Genomic DNA, 17,166 nt, shown 5'->3' with positions numbered 1-17,166 from the left:
GTTTGAGTTTCCTGAGTCATATCTGACTGTTTCGGATAATGAAACAAATATCCCATTCATTTTACACTTATGCATAAGATTAATATTAGAGCTTGGTTTACCTGTTCCTGAGTGCAATGTATGAAGGAGTCGAAGCTGCAGAAACACAGCCAACATAACAGCAGCACTGGAGGGGTTAAAGAGAGGCTGCTGGCATCAGATCACTAAACTCTAGCTAGCAATGGCAGCAAATCCACAACACAGTCAGAACTCTACTGAAATGCAAAAGAAATGCTAAATAGCATCCCCTGTGGTCCTTGCATTCTAAATCAGAAACAAACGAAAAAAATCCTGCAGTGTCCAACATTATAGAGTAGTGACATTAAACAAGGCCAGAAGTGCCGCTGTCATCAAAACAGATCTCTGCAGTGTACAGATTCTCATTGATTACCGCATTACCGATCCAAAGTGCTCTGTGCTATGCTACAGAGAACCCTGCTGTAGCAAGCACTGAGGCCCTGGCAAGTCTGATTAACCGTTTCCTGAACCAATGCACAGAAGATGCTACCCTCCTGTAGGCAGAGACCTGAAACGCTGTGGTCCCTTAAAGCCAGCACTGGAGAGAAGTCCCAGGCAGAGGCTTGAAAAGCCCCTCCTCTCATCCCTCTTCTGACATTTCAGAGAGACATTCATGGACTCAGATGACAAACGCAAGCAGACCCCTGCCAGTCAGTAGACCCCAGAACACTCACCTGAGATGATCTGATCCCATTCTCAATCTCGGGCTGTGGTCCTGCCAAGCTCTGTAAACCCCATCACTTCCTCTGCAGTCTCCCTACCTGGGACTTTACTCAGCCCAGGGACGACTGGCAGGAGGAGACGTCAGCCAGGAGCTCATGAGTGACCAGTAACAGGACACAGAGCTTCCTCCAGCTGTGCTGGACGGACGCCCAGCCTGCCGCTCACAGGGCTCATCTCCAGGGGGCAAAAGGACAACCCAAATTGGTGTATCTGAGAGCTCGGGAGATGGGGTGGGCTCTCAGCTTCGATATTTTTAAAGATGCAGGCCTCTGATGACTGTGGGATCACACTTAATGGCCCACTAGACTTTCCCCCCTGAGACTGAATCACCCTCCTCTTACCAGATTTCCTACACTTCTTGACCCTCCTCCCCCACGACCATGGATGACAGAACAGCAATGATCACAACGAAACTTTGAAATGCTTTCAAATGATGTCACTCCTCCAAAGTCATGTTTACTGTGGCCTATCATTCAGTTTCCAGAAACAACAAACTTCTCTAATCTAATCTAAGGGAAAATCATTGAAGAATTGGCGCCGACTGCTTCTAGTTTGCTTTAGAAAATGAAATGATCAAATGATATAATGGCAGAATTAAGACCCAGGTTTCATTTATCTAAACTAAGTACACTGTGCTTAAAGTATAGATAATGGTCAAAAATAACTATCAGCAAAGGAAAAAATTATACTGAACTATGATGGATCATCTCATCATTACCAAGGCAAGTGCAAAATACCAGCCTGAAACAAACTGACTAATCTGAACATTCTCCTCCTAAAGCAAACAAACAAACAAACAAACAAAAACAGATTTTTTGATCTCTACCTAGAATCCTTATTTTTTCCTTTACCCCAAACTTTCAAATATGCTTTAATAAACTGGCTCGAATCAAAAATTAGCCAGATCGTTGCTAGTGGAAAAGAGAAAGGGAAATACACATTAGTTGAGTGAGCCTGTGCCAAATATTGTGCTAAATAAGCACGTGCATTGTTTTTAATTCATGTATTTTTCACAGGCATATGGCAAAGTCGATATTATTTATCCCACATTATAGATGAGGCTCAAGAAGCCAGCAAACTTGCCCTAGGTCACATGGTTCATGACTAGCAGAGCTGGGATTGGAACTTGGCCTCATCTAACTAGGAGGCCCAGCTTTTCATGAACCCGGTACATAGTCGCTGCAGAGACTATTTTTTGTAGATCATCTTGAAGTCCTCTCAGGTTTTGTCAAAGTGCTAGGGATTTGGTGTGGAAACTGGCGAGGCAGGAGGGCTGACATTCATCTACCTCTGTGTCCCATGTTGGGAGCCAGTGAATATTCTTCAGACCAGCCTATGGGGCAACACTGGCTCTGTCATACAGACACACAAGCATCCGGGTCTAGAGATGGAGGGGCTGGCCCCACAGGTGCACTGGTGAGAACCAGGGGAAGGACAGTCACACCCTCAGTAATCAGGGCCCTCGCCCCCAGCTGAGCCTGGCACCATGGAGTCTGCCTGTGGGGAAGTAAAAGAGGCTGTGGATATAGGGACTTCCCTGCTGGTCGAGTGGTTAAGACTCCATGCTTCCTATGCAGGGGGTATGGGTCCCACCCCTGGTCCAGGAACTAAGATCCTACATGCCCTAGGGCACAGTCAAAAAAAAGTCTATGGATCTGAAAAAATTTTTCTGTACTAATGTTTTCTGTGGCTATCATCATGCCTGACCTTTACATATTTCTTTTCCATATTTCTCTTCTTCTACTTCTTTTTTTCCCGTTTAGCACCTAGAATGGGCTTGTTTCAAATGATAACATCATTTGAATGCTGCTCATCTCATACCTATCCCTCATTCCATCTTAGAAACTTATGTTAATTTGATGTAATTATCTTGAGTTCCCTACATGGAAACAAATTACTATTTCTAACCAAAGATGCTTGATAAACCAAGTAAAGTCTGTGAAATGGTACACACAGCTTCCCTAATTACAGAACCCAAATAGAAAGTTGAGTTTTAAGAGTGGCTAAGGTTGACCTTATTTTAAAAGACCCTTTCTCTTGTGTCTGGGTACTATTTACTCTGACATCCCATCAACAGTAAGGTGAAGAATGTCTTTCATGGAGGCCACTGTCCACATGTAAATAGGAGGAAAAAATCCCACTTCCATCTATCAATTCAGAAACGTATATTAACAATATTTACTCAGTGAAAATATTTCTACCACTTGGTCTATCTGAGCCATGTGCATCCTTCTCTGGGGCTATGTGTCTCACAGCCTCCTACTCAGCTGTGGACCACAGTCACCCCAAAGACCAGCTAATTTGTTTTTGTCATTGCTGTTCAGTTGCCTAGACATGTCCGACTCTTTGCAACCCCATGGCCTGTAGCATGCCAGGCTTCCCTGTCCCTCACCATCTCCCTGAGTTTTGCCCAAGTTCATGTCCATTGCAACAGTGATACCATGCAGCCATCGCACCCTCTGTCTCTTAGGAGAAGACACATAAGACCTAACACCAACCATGATGCTGAGCTTGCTTCACATACACCATTGACTGCTTGTTTTGTGGTCAGCGTCATGGCTTGTGTTTGTGGAAAGCTTCAGCCCTTTCACAAGCATTCAGAATCCATTATTTGGATAAAGTGACACAAACTTCACATTTGGGAGTAAGATCATTATAGCATTTTTCTATATTCTGTGTCTACGATCTTTTTTGCGAGAGAGAAATAGAGATACAGACATAGGAAACAAACATATGGACACCAACTGGGAGATCGGTACTGATGTACATACCCTACTGATCATATGTACAAAGTAGGTAACTAAAGAGATCTACTGTATAGCACAGAGAAGTCTACTCAGTTCTCTGTGGAGATCTAAATAGGAAGGAAAGCCAAAACAGAGGGGATATATGTATACATACAGCTGGATCACTTTTCTGTACAGCAGAAACTAACACAGCAGTGTAAACCAGCTATACTCTGATAAAATTAATTTAAAAATTCCTATCTGGGGACTGATTCCCTTCCAATAATGACTCCAACTTCTCAAGTCTTTTTCATTCTTTGAATGCACGATAGCAAAGCACAGAAAACATGGACTACAAACAAAACTCATGCACAATTAAACAACCAGCTATTGTTTTCTCTTCAGAAAACACTGACATTCTATTACCTCTTTCTTGACTTAGCTATTACTCAAGAAAATAAAAACACAAATATGATTAATCACCCTGTAATCTTTAGGGCTATCTTACAAGTCTTATCATGTCTTTTCAAAGAAAAACACGGACGATCAAGTTGAAAGCTGGAAACTGCTCTAATGAGAAAATGGAACAAAATCATATTCTACCTGATGCACACTGTTAATATTTTCATGGGAGGTAGATACAGCGTGAGCATTAAATACAAACTTGCATCTGACTGGACAAAACAATAAAGCAGGATCCCCGAGCCCCAGACTCTGGTCAGGCTTACCAGCACCTGCTCTCCAGGCTTCCACGCTCCCCTCTTTGGGGTTGACCGCCCTCATATCTTCCCACCCTTCTGAAGACACAGGTGTCCCGGGGGCACACGTGACAGCAGCTTCTCAGAGAAGTCCAGCCTGGCTCTGAAACAAGTTCAAGATCTCATCCAAGTGGCGTACACAGTGTCTCCTCTGGCCCTCTGCTCAGGCCACTGAGCTACCCGGAGGTCAGGAGCAGCAGCAGACGGAACCCAGGGATGCTGCTGTGAGCGGGAGAAAGTCGCTCTGCACACCTAACTCAGGTCATCGCAGGCACTGCCTGGACGGGACGCCGCACGTGAGCCTTGGTGGCCTGGTGGCCTGGAGCCTGGTAGCATTTACTGAACAGAAACATATTGGCATCTCTGCTGGGTTTTAACCAGATCCACAGGATTCAGGAAATAAGCTCTCAGCCAGATGACACTCTGCTCCAAGTCCTTCCTTCTGTTTACCTACCCCCCAGTCATTCTAACTAGTGTCCTTTATCCTGCTGTGTGCTTATTTGTAGAGGGCGCTAAATAAAGGCTTTTTATGACAACCACATGGCCAGTCGCCCATAGGATGACTCCTTAAAGCTCCAGTCTTCTGCTTCTGTGCAGGGACATTAAAGCCAGGTAAACTGAGAGGGTTCCTTGGTATTAGAGCTCTGACTTGTGAAGAAAAACAATATATTCTTTATATATTTTTCTCCTATTACATAAACTTTTAAAGGTAGATTCCTTCTTCCTATTGCTGTATTTTCTCAGCAGAGGCAAATCCTTTAAATACACACACACACACACACACACACACACACATTTGGCTCTGGGATTCTTTTCAACTACCTGTGACATGATGTAACATTTCTAGACTATAAACAGCTGTATCTTCTTTTAGATAAAATGCAAACTCCAACTTTATGGGAACAAAAAGGAATTAGGGAATTATATTTTCGTCTACTAACTAAAACAACAGATACAAATAACTTTAAGAATATACTATTGTGCAGGTGATCATTAGCTTTTGGATTTTAATACAAACAATGTAAATTGTAAAAATGATGTATATTCAGGTATCTCATACTTCCCAAAACACGTACAAGGGTTTTATTTTTAATGTGGATCCTTTTAAAAGTCTTTATTGAATTTGTTATAATATTGCTCCTGTTTTATGTTTTGGTTTTTTGGCCTCAATGCATGTGGGATAGACTAGGAATTGAATCCACACTCCTTGCATTGGAAGCCCAAGTATGGACTACTGGACTGCCAGGGGAATCCCTCCATGGGTTTTAAAACAAATCTGAAAAGGGACAAGGATGGAGTGCATTACAAGAGAATCAGCCGCTTATAGAAAGAGATAGGGAGTAAACTTCCAGACTAGTATCTCCTGGAAACTAAACTCCTATATTACCAACCCAATATTTCTATTACACCAAGCTTTTATTTTTAAAATTAAACTTTAGTACTAATACAACAGCTGGAAAATAGAGATAAAAATTATTACAGTCAAATGCCAATACTGCTAATGTTGAAATATTAATCACATTACAATTACAATACCCTGGGAACTAGAAGTTTGTGTGTGCGTGTGTGTTTTTCCCTCCGCAGTCCTAGTAATTAAAACAAAACAAAATCTGACTTCAAATCACAAATCTCCTACTAGTGCACACTGAAGTAATAATCAATATGTATTGAATCTCTATGTTCTACATAACCCCAGAACATTAAGGAAAACAGCACTGAAATACTGTCCAGCAATGATTTGTGTGCACATGCTCAGTCATGTCCAACTCTTTTTGACTGCAGGGACTGTAGCCAGCCAGGCTCCTCTGTCCATGAAACTTTCCATGCAAGAATACCACAGTGGGTTGCCATTTCTTACTCCAAGGGGATCTTCCTGATCCAGGGATCAAAGCCACAGCTCTTGGGTCTCCTGCACTGGCAGGTGGATTCTTTACCCCTGTGCCACAGCAAGGTCCTGCACAGTAAATTTATCCATTATCCCTCAGCTGACTCATCTGTGTAATGTCCTTGGCTGCTCACAACCATATCTCAGACAAAAACAAGGTACACCTCTATGTAGACAGATATACTGAGTAATTATAAACAGTGACATTTTAAGTTAGATTGCAAACACCTGTCGGGAGATAAGTAAAGCATCTACTTTTCCAAGAGGTTACAGACTAGAGACAGTCCAGGTGGAAATAACTCATTCTGTGAGCTACACGTGTATTCTTTTAATGCATTGGTGTAATAATATAAATAATTCATTTTTTTTCCAGGTTGAGAACTTCGTTCACACTTGCCTTTCCTGAGCCATAAGGCTGCAGCCTTTCTTGTATCAGGATTTATAGTTTTTCTACAAGGATTTGTTGGATACTAGAAGGACCCTGTCTATAAACTAGCTTGAGAAAGTTTCAAAGGTCAAAAACACTCAAAGAATGTGATGCTATTAAGGACCTCTGGATCCCAGATCACTCTGAAATTCTGAAATACAGGTATGGGAATTATTCTTTCCAAGTTGTACTAATGAAACCATTTTCCATGAAATGAACACAGTCCCCCGAGGACCCTCCCTGTCCTCTGTCTCACAGTGTGTGTGTGAAAGGGATCTTTCAGGAAGAACTGGTCACCCAGCTTTCCTTGGTCTGTGCTCTCCAAGCTCGGGATCTTAAGGCTCCCAGATCACGTTCCATACCTCTATCTGGTATAGAATAAAGGTATCAGAACAGCAAATAGCCCAACACATCAGATAGTGAAAGGATATGAGCCAGGGCTGGTTGGAAAACTTTAGTGAGAATCTCTTTAGGGAGATTAGGGGAAAGACAACTGAGTTATGAAAGGTAGAGAAACAAAGAAAAGGCAAATGTTTGTTATGGATAGTGACCTCTTTGTAAGCCCAACTCTCACCATGGAATATTCCTCCAATACATACCCTCTGATGCGTCCCACACATCTCCTAGAGGAGACCTAGCAAAGCAGGACAATTGGAAATTGTTAATGTCATTGGTGGCAACATTCCCTGGTGGCTTGGTGGTAAAGAACCCACCTGCCAATGCAGGAGCCACAGGAGACACAGGTTCAATCCTTGGATCAGGAAGGTCCCTGGGAAGACGAAATGGCAACCCACTCCACTATTCTTGCCTGGAAAAGCCCATGGACAAAGGGGCCAGGCAGGCTACAGTCCGTGGGGTCACAGAGTTGGACACAGCTGAGCATGCATGCGTTGTACTGCAGATGAACCTGGAGATGATCAAACTAAGTGAAGTCATTCAGATGGAGAAAGACAAAGACCTTATGGTATCACTTACACGTGGAATCTAAATATCATACAAGTGAACTTATATATGAAACAGATACAGACTCACATAGGGAATAGGCTTGTGGTTGCCAAGGGGTATAGGGGGATGAGGGAGGGAAAGATTGAAAGATCCGGATTAGCAGTTCAAATTATTATGCATAGAATGAATAAACAAAGTCTTACTAGATAGCACAGGGAACTATATCCCATCTGGGATAAACCATAATGGAAAAGAATAGAAAAAAGAACACGTGTGTGTGTGTATACACATAAATGTATACATATATGCATGTATAACTGAGTCACTTGGCTGTACAGCAGAAATGAACACAACATTGTAAATCAACTACACTTCAATAAAATAAATTAATGACATAAAACAGAATGAAATTGAGGGCTTTTCATGGTGCTGAGATACTTTAAAGGACAGTCAGAAGTTGAACATTTCAGCCTAAAGCCTGGCACGAATGCTTTAGCCATTACTGCGCTGCTCTGTAAAACAGAAAACATGTCAAAAGAAAAAGAAACCCAAATGATAAAGCCAAAATATTGATTCTCTGAGGGCCACTTCATAGTACTTGTCTGTTCTTCAGAACATTGTTGTCATCGTTTTTATTTAAGTCAAGTCCGACTCTGCAACTCTGGGGACCATAGCCTGCCAGGCTCCTCTGTCCATGGAGTTTCCGAGGCAAGAATACTGGAGTGGGTTGTCATTTCCTTTTCCAAGGGATCTTCTGGACCCAGGGATCAAACCTACATCTCCTCCTTAGCAGATAGATTCTTTACCACTGAGCCACGAGGGAAGCCCATTCTTCAGAACATAGGTCATTGATTATAAAGAAATGGAAGGCTTCTGAGCTTGAAGCTTTCCCTGATCAAGGACCAAAGGAAATACTAATTTCTTGCCTTGAGATTAAATCACAATGTATGTAATATAAATTCGGTCTACAAAATCCACCTTAGGAACAGAAAGAGATTTCAAGTTCTTACAAGAGATACATTGCTTTTTGTTCTCCTCCCAGCATTCAGACAGAAACAAGGTTTCTCATTTATCCAAACTATGTGAAGTTTAATATTAATTTTCTTTTCATTGTGGGGGAAGCATTCTGAGGGTCATATTCTCACGCAGAGATGCCAGTTCCAATCACCTGCCTCTTGCAGGGACCACTGCTCCTCACAGCCCCGGGTTGCTTAAGGCCCCAGACATCACCCGTGTCTATGCAACTAGAGGCATTGCTGAAGCATCATCCCACATCCTTATGTAGATGGTTTTCTCATTTCACTTCTGCCATTTGGAGGTTTCTCTTTTATGCAAACTCAGTGATGCATTTTTAAATAAATGTTTTCTACATCCACCATTTATAGATTTTTGCCAGTGGAAGTTGGTTCTGTTTGATCTTAGTTTCTTTAGCTTAGGCAGACTTGTAACTATAAACTGGAAATAGTTTCCGGGGGTGTGCTGCTCAGCTTTTTCACCTGGATATGATGGCAGTTTAAAATCTAAATGGGTAAGCTCAAAATCCATTAAGGGGATATATTATGTTTATTTGTCTTTCAGTTCAGTTCAGTCGCTCAGTCGTGTCCGATTCTCTGCGACCCCATGAATCGCAGCATGCCAAGCCTCCCTGTCCATCACCAACTCCCGGAGTTCACTCAGACTCAACGTCCATCAAGTCAGTGATGCCATCCAGCCATCTCATCCTCTGTCGTCCCCTTCTCCTCTTGCCCCCAATCCCTCCCAGCATCAGAGTCTTTTCCAATGAGTCAACTGTTCATGAGAGGTGGCCAAAGTATTGGAGTTTCAGCTTTAGCATCAGTCCTTCCAAAGAACACCCAGGACTGATCTCCTTTAGGATGGACTGGTTGGATCTCCTTGCAGTCCAAGGACCTCTCAAGAGTCTTCTGCAACATCACAGTTCAAAAGCATCAATTCTTTAGCACTCAGCAATTGAAGTGGGGTGAATAATGATACCTTTTGCTATTAACCTGTGGCCCAAATACCTAGCTTCCTACAGCAGTGGACACGAGTTATTTCTCCATAAAGAAAACAACTAATTCAAAGGGCTTAGTAGAAATGTTAGAAAGGACAAGATTTCCAACAGCAAGTTATTAAGGAAATCACATTGTCAAGGAGAGGTGGAAGACTATTTACATGATGTACAAGCTAATTAATTAAACACAACATAAAAACCTATAGCTTTATTTCATTATTTCTAAAACCCTATTTACCTTTTTATTTATTTTTATCCTAATTGCTGTCCTTTTTCTGTTTTTGTTAGAAGGATTTTTCAAATCTTTCTAGGAATTAAGCAAAACATACCATAACCATTGATTTCCCAGAACAGGAGGTCCCTAAGTTCCACCTCAAGTGAATTTCCAGCCAAATTACACCAAGGCCAGTCTTTTCTCTGCTTTATACCATGACTGAAGGGCCACAGTGTTTCTGGTTTGCTTAGTCCTCCTGCACTTTGTTCAAAAAAATCTTAAAAATGATATATGTGCTTCAGGTCCAGATAAAACATGCCTATGTTCCTCACTTCTGCGCCATAAATGTAATAAAATATTTATTCCAAAAAATAGTACTTTTTAATATTTATTCAAAAGAGAAAAAGCCTGTGCTGTACACCCAGTTGGGTGTCCTGCAAGAAATGATAACAAGCTATTCCTAGACTCTCACTGGAAGAATGAATACAGGATAAGCTCTGACAAGAAGAAAAATGAAAGCGGGAAAGAAAAGAGATGTAAAAGGTAATAACGAACATGAAATCAGGTAAAACATATTAAAGATGTTGGCAAATCTAAATAAGTCTTAATTATAAAAATAGTAACACCTACTTATATGAATGGGGAAGGACAATCTGAACCTATTCTAGACAACAATAACATAGACAGTAGGAAAAGCAGTAAATTTTAGAGGAAAGGTAAAATGTGTTAAAGTCATCTTTCTTAGAGTTAGTGATTTTCAGTTCAGTTCAGTTCAGTCGCTCAGTCATGTCCAACTCTTTGCGACCCCATGAATCACAGCATGCCAAGCCTCCCTGTCCATCACCAACTCCCGGAGTTCACTCAGACTCACGTCCATCGAGTCAGTGATGCCATCCAGTCATCCCATCCTCTGTCTTCCCCTTCTCCTCCTGCCCCCAATACCTCCCAACATGAGAGTCTTTTCCAATGAGTCAGCTCTTTGCATGAGGTGGCCAAAGTACTGGAGTTTCAGCTTTAGCATCATTCCTTCCAAAGAAATCCCAGGGCTGATCTCCTTCAGAATGGACTGGTTGGATCTCCTTGCAGTCCAAGGGACTCTCAAGAGTCTTCTCCAACACCACAGTTCAAAAGCATCAATTCTTCAGCTCGCAGCCTTTTTCACAGTCCAACTCTCACATCCATACATGACCACTGGAAAAACCACAGCCTTGACTAGATGGACCTTTGTTGGCAAAGTAATGTCTGCTTTTGAATATGCTATCCAGGTTGGTCATAACTTTCCTTCTTTAGATTTCACTAAAAAATTATAAAACTAAGTATTGCATTGAAAAATTCAGGTCTGCATTAAGACTACCACAGGAATGTGTTAATATAATGCCTTCAGCTTGAAAATAAGTGAAAAAGCACATGAAAGTACCTTGTCAATCTTACAGAAGGCATGAAGAGAAAGATCCAAGCAAAGGAATGACTGGCAAACAGAAAACCCAAATACAGCTAATATGAAGGAATATGTTCATGGTGGGAGTTTAAACATACAAAGAATACAAAAAGAAAAATAACGAATGTGTGCTGTTTCATCATCCAGATATAAGTAGATACAATACTTGGATCTTTCAGTTTTCTTTACACATATTCTGTAAACATTCTTTTTCAAAAACATACCATATAGTATGTATACAACTAGCATTACCTTTCTCTCAATAATCACAAACATATTTTATGTCGTAAATATAAGAATATACAACGTTAACTTTTATTGCAACACAGTATTCCTTTAACCAGAGCTTCTTAATTTGAAAGCTGAGCTGGCTTCCAATTCCTGTATTATAAAGTGTTGTAATAAGAAGTATTTACCCATATTCATCATAAAAGGTTAATCTGCCAAGATACTCTTTGGGATGCAATAACATCTTATATATCAAATGTCCCTGAATTCCTTGGATCATGTAGTACTGTATTTAGTGCAAGAAATCCATGTATGAGTGCACCTGTGCAGTACAAACCTGTGTTGTTTGAGGTTCAACTCTACCTGGGCCAGGGCTCCAAAGTACACCTGGACAAAGCCAACTCTATTCTGTCCTGTAAACATTAGTAGTCATTAAGTTGTTTTTTCCAGCCAAATGTTTCCCCGTATAAATAAGCAACTTTTTTTCATGGCAAGTTTGTGTGATACAAAATAACATTTTTCATCGAAGAATCAGCACTTCATAATTTAGGAAGGGTCAAGTCTGAGACTTGGAAAGGTCCTTCAAGGCTCTGTGGCCATAACCTTGACCTCAGAATGGACTCACCAAAGAGATGCCAAGAACATCAGATGCTTGGGCCTCAGTCCAGAACCATCAGATCAGGAGCTCTGGGCTTGGGACCTGAACACTGGTACCTTTTTTTGTGAAGTTCCTCAAGTGATTATAAAGTACTCTGAAGTAATCCTACAGTTCTCAATTCAGCTACATGCTTTAATAAAATAAACTGGGGCTTGACTCCACACTGAACAAATCAGAATCTCTTCGTGATGCCTCAACTTTTTTTTTAACTGAAGTATAGTTGATTTATAATGTTGTGTCAATTTCCACTGGACAGCCAATTGATTCAGTTACACAAATACACACTGTTTTTTAAAATATTCTTTTCCATTATGCTTTATCCCAGGAGACTGGATACAGTTCCCAGTGCTGTACAATAGGACCTTGCTGTTCATGCATCTCATATATACTAGCTTGCATCCACTGACCCCAAACTCCCAGTCCACCCCGCCCCTACCCCACCCCTCCGGCAAACACGAGACTGTTCTCTATGTCTGTGAGTCTTGTCTCTGTTTTGTAGTTGTCATACTTTAGATCCCACATAAAAGTGACATCATATGTTGTTGCTGTTCAGTCGCTAAGTCATGTCCAACTCTTTGCAACCCCATGGACTGCAGCACGCCAGGCTTCACTGTCCATCACCAACTCCCGGAGTTGGCTCAAACCCATGCCCACTGAGTCAGTAATGCCATCCAACCATCTCATCCTCTGCCGCCCTCTTCTCCTCCTGCCTTCAGTCTTTCCCAGCTTCAGGGTCTTTTCCAATGAATTGGTTGTTTGCATCTGGTAGCCAAAGTATTGGAGTTTCAGCTTCAACCATATGACATCACATAACATCTGTCTTTTCTTTCTGACTTATTTTATGTAGTATAATAACCTCTATGCTCCCCCAGGAGGTTCTAAAGAGTACCCAAGAATGAGAATCACTGGCACATTCTATCCCTCTAATTCTATTGCCCAAGGTGACCTAGTCCTTCAAACTAGGATTCAAACTGTTCCCTCAATCACTGGCCTCTGGGCTGTTTCCTTTCACAGGTCTGGGAGTCTCCTGTTTCCACATGTGTGTGTCTCCGCATCTCTCATTGCTCAGGCCCACCTCTCTGACTTAAATGCCGCATTGATTCTTCCCACAAAATTCTACTGCAGCTCTGACATGAAGCCCTGGCATCCCAGCTTTCCTTCTGATTCCTGTTACGTTTACTGTCTCTGCATCCTCCTTGGTGTCACAGAAATAGAAACACTTGTTGAGCATTTGCTGTCTACCATCATCTCTTTTAATCTTTACAACGACTCCATGGAACGTGTACAGTTAATAACTCCACAAGTTCCAAACAGAACGCACTTGAGTCTTACAGAGGTTAAGAAACATGCCCAATGGGTTTAGTCCCTGGCAGTGCCTCAAACTGCCTGTATCTTGCTGATTGTGGATGGCAACCCTCTTTACAAAGTAACAACCCAGTGACATTCCTGATCATCTTATCCTTTTCACAAACGGAAACCAATGGAGTCAAGCTCCAGACATGAGTATTTATTTACCATGTGTGGATACAAACACGTGGAGGCTGTGGGCTTTCGTCCTGAGAATGCGATAATTATGGACTGGATTGTCTTCATGCCAAAATTCGTATGTTGAAGCCCTCCTCCCAACTCCCTCAGGGTGTAAACATATCTGTGGATAACATCTTTAAAGAGATAATCAATTTGAAAGAAACTCATTGGGATGTTCCCTAATCCAAGATGCACAGTGTCCTCAGAAGGAGAGGAAACATGGATGCACACAGAGAGGAAAGACAACGCAGAGACTCAGAGAGAGGGAAGCTCCTCACAGGCCAAGGACAGAGGTCTGTTCACGGACCACAGAAGGGCCAACCCTGCCCACACTCAGATGCTGCAGTCCCAGCCTCCAGACTGGGAAAAGCAAATTTCTCTTGTTCAGATTACCCAGGCTATTGAGAGAGTCAATTCCTGGGCAGGCTGATAAGAAGTCCAGGGGTCCCCAAGGAGAGAGGGGTCTGGAATTCTCAAGGAGGAGGAAAGGAGAAACATATTTTTCCCTCTACATTCCTTCAGTTCAGTTCAGCTCAGTCGTGTCCGACTCTTTGCGACCCCATGAATTGCAGCAAGCCAGCTTCCCAGTCCATCACCAACTCCCGGAGTTCACTCAAACTCACGTCCATTGAGTCGGTGATGCCATCCAGCCATCTCATCCTCTGTCGACCCCTTTTCCTCCTGCCCCCAATCCCTCCCAGCATCAGAGTCTTTTCCAATGAGTTAACTCTTCGCATGAGGTGGCCAAAGTATTGGAGTTTCAGCTTTAGCATCATTCCTTCCAAAGAACACCTGGGACTGATCTCCTTTAGAATGGACTGGTTGGATCTCCTTGCAGTCCAAGCGACTCTCAAGAGCCTTCTCCAACACCACAGTTCAAAAGCATCAATTCTTCAGTGCTCAGCTTTCTTCACAGTCCAACTCTCATATCCATACATGACTACTGGAAAAACTATAGCCTTGACTAGACAGACCTTTGTTGGCAAAGTAATGTCTCTGCTTTTTAATAGTGCTATCTAGGTTGGTCATAACTTTCCTTTCAAGGAGTAAGCATCTTTTAATTTCACGGCTGCAACTACCATCTGCAGTCATTTTGGAGTCCAGAAAAACAAAGTCTGACACTGTTTCCCCTGTTTCCCCATCTATTTCCCATGAAGTGATGGGACCAGATGCCATGATCTTTGTTTTCTGAATGCTGAGCTTTAATCCAACTTTTTTACTCTCCTCTTTGACTTTCATCAGGAGGCTTTTTAGTTCCTCTTCACTTTCTGCCATAAGGGTGGTGTCATCTGTATATCTGAGGTTATTGATATTTCTCCTGGCAATCTTGATTCCAGCTTGTGCTTCTTCCAGTCCAGTGTTTCTCATGATGTACTCTGCATATAAGTTAAATAAGCAGGGTGACAATATACAGCCTTGTCGTACTCCTTTTCCTATTTGGGACCAGTCTGTTGTTCCATGTCCAGTTCTAACTGTTGCTTCCTGACCTGCATATAAGTTTCTCAAGAGGCCAGTCAGGTGGTCTGGTATTCCAAACTCTTTCAGAATTTTCCACAGTTTATTGTGATCCACACAGTCAAAGGCTTTGGCATAGTCAATGTTCATTTCCAAGGAAAACTATTCAATATCACAGTAATCCAAGTCTATGACCCAACCAGTAACGCTGAAGAATCTGAAGTTGAATGGTTCTATGAAGACCTACAAGACCTTTTAGAACTAACACCCAAAAAAGATGTCTTTTTCATTATAGGGGACTGGAATGCAAAAGTAGGAAGTCAAGAAACACATGGAGTAACAGGCAGATTTGGCCTTGGAATACAGAATGAAGCAGGGCAAAGGCTAATAGTGTTTTGCCAAGAGAACATACTGGTCATAGCAAACACCCTCTTCCAACAACACAAGAGAAGACTTTACACATGGACATCAACAGATGGCGAACACCGAAATCAGACTGATTATATTCCTTGCAGCCAACGATGGAGAAGCTCTACAGAGTCAGCAAAAACAAGACGGGGAGCTGACTGTGGCTCAGCTCATGAACTTCTTATTGCCAAATTCAGACTTAAATTGAAGAAAGTAGGGAAACCACTAGACTGTTCAGGTATGACCTAAATCAAATCCCTTATGATTATACAGTGGAAGTGAGAAATAGATTTAAGGGCCTAGATCTGATAGATAGAGTGCCTAATGAACTATGGACGGAGGTTCGTGACATTGTACAGGAGAAAGGGATCAAGGCCATCACCATCGAAAACAGAGGCAGAAAAGCAAAATGGCTTTCTGGGGAGGCCTTACAAATAGCTGTGAAAAGAAGAGAAGCGAAAAGCAAAGGAGAAAAGGAAAGATATAAGCATTTGAATGCAGAGTTCCAAAGAATAGCAAGAAGAGATAAGAAAGCCTTCCTCAGTGATCAATGCAAAGAAATAAAAGAAAACAACAGAATGGGAAAGACTAGAGATCTCTTCAAGAAAATTAGAGATACCAAGGGAACATTTCATGCAAAGATGGGCTCGATAAAGGACAGAAATGGCATGGACCTAACAGAAGCAGAAGATATTAAGAAGAGGTGGCAAGAATACACAGAACTGTACAAAAAAGGTCTTCATGGCCAAGATAATCATGATGGTGTGATCACTGGCCTAGAGCCAGACATCCTGGAATGTGAAGTCAAGTGGGCCTTAGAAAGCATCACTACGAACAAAGCTAGTGGAGGTGATGGAATTCCAGTGGAGCTATTTCAAATCCTGAAAGATGATGCTGTGAAAGTGCTACACTCAATATGTCAGCAAATTTGGAAAACTCAGCAGTGGCCACAGGACTGGAAAAGGTCAGTTTTCATTCCAACCCCAAAGAAAGGCAATGCCAAAGAATGCTCAAACTACTGCACAATTGCACTCATCTCACATGCTAGTAAATTAATGCTCAAAATTCTCCAAGCCAGGCTTCAGCAATATGTGAACCGTGAACTTCCAGATGTTCAAGCTGGTTTTAGAAAAGGCAGAGGAACCAGAGATCAAATTGCCAACATGCGCTGGATCATCAAAAAGCAAGAGAGTTCCAGAAAAACATCTATTCCTACATTCCTTAGGATTATATAACAATAATGTATCCTGCTTGAGGACAGTTTCTGGAAAAAAACCTTCTGGCTAATCCTGTTATTTTAAAACGTAAATTACTAGAGTGGGTCTAGTAAGGTCTTTACAACCTCCAGACATTCTTTTGATTCACTGCAACAACTGATTAAAAGTATATAACTCCATTGATAACAATAGTGAGGGGGCACTCTTTCTGCCCTCTTCTGAAGTCTGTGTCAGAAGCTTTCTCTATATCTTTTATACTTTAATAAAACTTTATTACACAAAAAGTTCTGAGCAATCAAGACTTGTCTCTGGCCCCAGATTGAATTCTTCTCCTCTGGAGGCTAAGAATCCCAGCATCTTTCATGGTTCAGCAACAACCTTTCATTTTGGGGACCCCGGACTTCTTATCAACCTGCCTAGGAATGGACTCTCTCACTGTGGCATCATGTTACAGCAGCCTAAGAAATTGATATATTATTACCTCATACA

The 17,166-nt window shown here is 41.8% G+C and overlaps 1 protein-coding gene across 28 annotated transcripts in view; it reads right to left on the bottom strand.

The window, feature by feature from the left end:
* The window catches only part of LOC133253673 (regulating synaptic membrane exocytosis protein 1), a 256,940-nt gene that overhangs the window by 219,256 nt on the left and 20,518 nt on the right, over positions 1 to 17,166 (bottom strand). The window lies entirely within an intron of this gene.

The sequence above is a fragment of the Bos javanicus genome, chromosome 9, assembly GCF_032452875.1.
Source record: "Bos javanicus breed banteng chromosome 9, ARS-OSU_banteng_1.0, whole genome shotgun sequence".
Classification (NCBI taxonomy): domain Eukaryota; kingdom Metazoa; phylum Chordata; class Mammalia; order Artiodactyla; family Bovidae; genus Bos; species Bos javanicus.
The sequence above is the reverse complement of the archived record's forward strand: the minus strand, read 5'-3'. Positions and strand labels throughout refer to the sequence as shown.